The sequence below is a fragment of the Equus asinus genome, chromosome 25 (assembly GCF_041296235.1).
Source record: "Equus asinus isolate D_3611 breed Donkey chromosome 25, EquAss-T2T_v2, whole genome shotgun sequence".
NCBI classification, from domain to species: domain Eukaryota; kingdom Metazoa; phylum Chordata; class Mammalia; order Perissodactyla; family Equidae; genus Equus; species Equus asinus.
Window position 1 is genome coordinate 22,491,449 of NC_091814.1, and position 6,000 is coordinate 22,497,448.

Genomic DNA, 6,000 nt, shown 5'->3' on the forward strand with positions numbered 1-6,000 from the left:
CCAATTGGCCCTCCCCACCAGGAAATCCTTGTCCCAGGCCCACCTTCAGGGGTTCTGAATTTCGTTACTATCAAAGAAGGCAATGTTTCCTTGCAAAAATGTGGACTGTGCGGTAACTGGTTCTCTCCTCTTGCAGCAAGAGGAGCTGCTCCCACTCCAAACCATCTTTTCCCCAAGTTGACCCCAGAAAATACTTCATTTGTGTGAAGATACAGATTGCTGTTGATTTTGAGGGACAGGGGAACATTTATGCTGATTTATCAGGAGGCACTGCATGAGCCTTGTGTGTAATTAAACGTTTCGTCAATGCTGTCAGTATTGTTTCCTTCTAACTTCTATTTGTCATGCTCAGTTTTCCAAGTTTGTGGTTTACTTAGCACGGCTGTCAGTAGAAAATCTTGCAAAGCTGATGGGAGTGGGGGAAGTTGTAACAGTGGTTAGAAGTGGAGTAGAAGGCTACCCAGGAGGTACAGTCTGAGCTGCCTTAGAGAAGCCCCTCTCCATCACATCTCTCTGGGACCCACCCGCACCTCCTTACATGAAAGTCCCCGGATTTCCAGATTTCTTGTTGGTTGTCACCACCTTCCCCAAGTTCTTCTTTTAATATGCAAATACTGCTACGAAGATAAGAGGAAACCATAATATATCTCTGTTTAGAAACTGTTCTAATATCTTTGTAAATGTTCAGAGAAAATGTAAATCTCCTTGGGTAAGCAGGCTTAGATGAAGCTATGAGCTCATTTTGGTAAATGTGCAAGCTTAAGCGTTTCAAGCAAAGGGCTTTAAATCAATCGAAGCTTCAAAGGGCAGGAGTTAAGAGTCCAAGTATAGTAGCCAAAAAATATTTTCTTGACTGAGAGAGCCCTCATGGGACTCTTCACCATGAATGACCTAGAGAAAATAACTTAAGGCATTCTTTTTCTGCTTCAATTCAACTCAACGAAGATCTATTTAATTCTACCATATGTAAGGCACTGTGCTAGGTGAAACTGGGGACGCAAAATTTTATGCAACAGTCCTCATTCCCAGGCAGTCTGGCCATGCAGGACAAAGCCCTTACGGGGACACAAAGCAAAGGGTCAGAGTAGCAGGAGAGTTCAAAGAATGGAGATAGCCCACTCAGTTGGAGGGCTCAACTGGCATCAAGAAGGGATCTGGAGGCAGCTATAAGTAAAATAAATTGTACATGAAGGAAGTGGCAATGACAAAGTCACAGAGATGAAACATCACAGGATATTTTAGGAAACATCAGATGGTCAGGTCTGGATGGAGCATAGGGTAGGAGTGGGGAGTTAGTGGAAAATAAGGGTGAGAGAGAAGATTGGGACCCTCTGAGCAAGACGGAGGCAAAGGAAGTTTAGAGCCAACCAGCAACATGTGTCTTCTGTTCTTTCCCATTTCTTCTGCTGCTGAGAGCTTGTCCCTAACGACCCACTAGAACAATGATTCCTAGACACACGTCCAGGATGGATTTCTAGGGCACAGACATCCTTCCATAATGAACTGAGTTCTTGGTTCCTCTCTTAGTCAGAAAGACTCACCTTCTCACCCAGCTCAACGTTCTTCCTTCCTCGGCCACTCTTCCAGCCTCTTCCCATTTATTGTATCCCTCACTCCCTCCACCAGCCTGGGTACCTCTTATCTTCTTGTCCTTTCACCTCACGGCTACATTTGTTCTCTCTTGAAAGTGACTAGTGATAGAAGAGTACCCAACCACATTGCCCAAATGCCTGCCCACTTCCTCCTCTGAAGGGCAACAGAGATTTCTGAGAATTAAGAGCTAATTTGAGAGCTCAACCCTATTTAGTATGTTTAATTCTCACTCACCAGCTCTTCTCATATCTTCATCCAACTCTCTGTGTCCATGTCTCCTGAACCCATTGGATTTTCCTTTTCCTTGTCAGATGGCAGAAGCAGGAATCACAGGAAGGAGCACCAACACATACACCAAAGGACTAGGGCCTCCTGATGTGTGAGATGGTTGCAGAGGTAGGATACTGCTTACTCTCTGTTACGAGCTGAATTTTGCCCTGCCCCCCATTTGTATATTTAAGTATTAACTCCCAGTACCTCAGAATATGACTGTAACCAGAGATAGGATCTTTAAAAAGGTGATTAAGGTAAAATGAGGCTGTTATGGTGGGCCCTAATTCAATCTGACTGGCGTCCTTATGAGAAGAGGAGATTAGGACACCAAGGGTGCTCATGCACAGAGGGACAACGCTGTGAAGAGGCAACAAAAGGGTGGCCATCTACAAGCCAAGGAGAGAGGGCTCAGAGGAAACCAACTCTGCCAGCACCTTGATCTTAGACTTCCAGGCTCCAGAACTGTAAGAAAACAAATTTCTGAGCCAGCCTTGATGGTCTAGTGGTTAAGGTTCTGTGCTCTCACTTCTTTGTCAGCCCAGGTTCAGTTCCTGGTTGTGGAACCACACCACCAGTCTGTCAGTTGCCTTGCTGCGGTGGCAGCTCACATGGAAGAACTAGAAGGACTTACAACTAGGACATACAACCATGCACTGGGGCTTTGGGGAGAAGAAAAAGAAAGAGGAAGATTGGCAAGAGATGTTAGCTCAGGGAGAATCCTTCCCTGCAAAAAAGAGAAATTTCAGTAGTTTAAGCCACCTAGTCTGTGGAACTTTGTTATGGTAGCCCCATCAAACTACTACATCCTCCCGAGGCCATATTGGTATGGATGGACTGAAGAGAAGTTTTTGATATTACAAGTTCCTTCCAAATGCATGGGCTCCTTCAGAAGAAATCAGTTTTGTCTTATATGCCAGCAAAATTTGCCATGCCTTGAGTTTTATGATCCTGCTACCCTGGACACAACTGAGTGGACCAAGGATCAAGGACTGGCTAGACCAGTGGATTTATAGGAGAGCGCCATATCCTAGAGTACTAAGTTTCCCAATTAGATTCTCTTTGGGAGGTTTAAGTGTGCAACAGAGAGGAAAAGAGCAGTGAAAGAAAGGGCAATATAAACAGAAGTAGGAGAAGTAAAGACAGAAGAGAGAGAGAGAAGCTGAGCGAGGAGAACAGCTATACCTAAAGTAGATAAACACTTCTGAGGGGACAACCGGTTGCCTGGGCAACCAGAGTTGCTGTTGGGTCACTCTCACTCTCCCGTGAGTCCTGACTCTGAGACAGTTGAGACAGTTTCCTTACTTGGCCTTAAAATAAACCTCATCACTCAAGCTCTTCTAAGCCTGAGCCCATCTCTTTTTCTTGCAGTCTGAAAGAATCTACCCACTGCAATAGTGTGTTAGGTTGCCAAGGCTGATGTAACAAAGTACCACAGACTGGGGGCTTAAACAGCAGAATTCTATCTTCTCACAGTTCTGGAGGCTGGAAGACCAAGATCAAAGTGTCAGCAGGGTTGGTTCCTTCTGAGGGCTGTGCGGGAAGGATCTACTCCAGGCCTCTTCTTCTTGACTTACAGACGGCCATCTTCTTCCTGTTCTTCCCTTTGTATATGTCTGTGCCCCAATTTCCTTTTCTTGTTAAAAATACCAGTCATATTGGATTAGGACCCACCTAATGACCTCATTTTTATTTAATTGCTTCTTTAAAGACCCTATCTCCAAATACATCACATTCTGAGATACTGGGGGTTAAGACTTCAACATACAAGTTTGGGGTGGGGGACACAATTCAGTGCATAAAAAAATAGGTTCATACCTAAAACCAAGACATTTCCCAGCAGGCTTCCTCCCAGCCAGGCAGCTCTCTTCAACTGACATCCCCCAAATAAGCTGCCATTCTGGAGTGAGGACCGTGCTCACCAACCAAGCTGCGCCTCAGAACTGACGTTTATGCTCTTCCAGAAAAGAACACTGAGGCCTCCACCCCTCTCCAACCCTCTAGCGTGAACTAAACCAAGCAGGATATATCTGGTATACCAATATAGAAAGATCTCAAAGACATTTTTAAGTGAGAAAACAAGTTGGAAAACAATCTGTTCAGCATGAACACGTTTATGCTTAAGAACAAATCTATATATTCTGTACATGTATATAAAATAATATAAAAGCACTGGGGAAAAGCCAGGCAATCAGAAAACAGACAGGAAGGGCATGAACGTTTCCTTCAGGCTGTCATGGAAGGAGAAAGTTGAGGGGAGGTGACGAGTTTTAAAGAAGTTTTTTTCATGATGGAGTAACCCTGAGCAAACTAGTAAACAGGGGAGGGATGGGAGATGCTGAATAATTAATTAAGTAATTAATAAGTAATTATTAAGAGTAATTAATAAGACAGGACCCTCAGGTAGGTGGAAAAGAGTAATTACAAGCAGAAGCTGATCAAACAGTGAAAAGAGAATAAAGGAAAAGAAAAGCAGAAGCGGCACAGAAACTGAACACGTAGAAAGGTCCTGAGCAGGAAGAAAGAAAAGTGGAAAAACTCTAATAAAATGCCCTCAGCCTCAGCACAACAAGAAGTGGGGTAGTTCACTGTTGTGGGCTGAATTGTGTCCCCTCAGATCCATATGTTGAAGTCCTAACCCCAGTACCTCAGAATGCGATGGTATTTGGAGATAGGGTCTTAAATAGGTAATTAAGTTAAAAATGAGGTCACTAAGGTGAGCCCTAATCCAATTTGATTGATGTCCTCATAAGAAGAGGAGACTGGATACACACACACAGTGGGAAGACCACGTGAGGACACAGAGAGAAGGCGGCCATCTACAAGCCAAGGAGAGAGGCCGCAGAAGAAACCAACTATGATCTCGGACGTCTAGCCTCTAGCATTGCGAGAAAACAAATTTCTGTTGTTTAAGCCCCGTAGTCTGTGGTACTTGTTATGACATCCCTAGCTGACTAAGCCGTCCAGCAAGCTTGTGGTGTGCTCAAGAAGAGTGGAGGGAGGAAGACTTCCAGCCCCAGTTGAAAAAGAGGAGGGGGCTGGAGCCACACCCACTGGGGAGAGCAGTTTAAGCCTTTCCAGGAGGCTGACAGAAAACAGCCTGCCCGGACCAGGGGTACTAATGAGGTCAACTCCTCTTTCATGTCTCTTTCCACTCCCCTGGTACTGTGTTGGTTCAGCCTGGGCTGCTGCAGTCATCTCCGTACTGGCTGGGAGGTGCGCTCAGGTCTCCCTTCAAGAGAACCTGCTGCGTGGAGCCTAGTTGACTGATAGCCTCCAGCTGCTGCACCTCTGGATGTGTCAGGTGTTCACAGTGAGGTCATGTCCCAAAGGCCACTCCCAGCCAGTGATTGAGCACAGTGGGGTACCAGAGACAGGCCATTTGTGCCTGATGTGGGACGTTGCTAATGGGCACCCCATCAGCCCTAGAACATCCTGTCAGCCTGGCTCTTTTCTCAGAGCTGCACTGTGGTCTGAGGCTCCTCCTACTCACCCCTCCTTCCCTCCTGCTCTTCCTTCACAGGTGTCACACCTGCATTACGGCCTGAAGGCTCTCCTCCGCTACCCTGCTCCTCCTCTTTCTCCATCACAGGTCGGGTATTTCCCCCGGTGAGTCTCTTGCATGTCAACTTTTGTCTTGGTCTCTGCTTCTCTTAACCCACCTCACTGCCCCCAGTCTCCCTTCCTTCAGTCCATCCCCCACACTCCCTGGGTCATTCTTCTTCTCAAATTCAGATCTTGTCACACTCTCTGCTTTCACTCTTTCCAGAATGCCCGGTCCCTTACAAGAAAAATTTTAAAACTTCAGTCTGCTCAGATTCAGCCTGTGCTCAACTGCCCATTCTCATACCGTTCATCCCAAGTCCCCCTCCTGACAGCCATACGGAACCATCTGCACTTTTCTAAACTCCAGTGCTTTTTCACATCCAGGTCTTTGGTCATATAATTCCTTCTTTCTGGAACATTCTTCTCCATTCCCAGCATGCCCTAACCCACCACACACACACACACACACACACACACACACACACACTTCTTCTGATGATCTTTGAATTCTTATTAAGATCTACTTCAAATGTCCCCTTCTCTTTAAAGTCTTCCTGGACACACCCAAGCAGAGGAGATCATGCCTCTCTA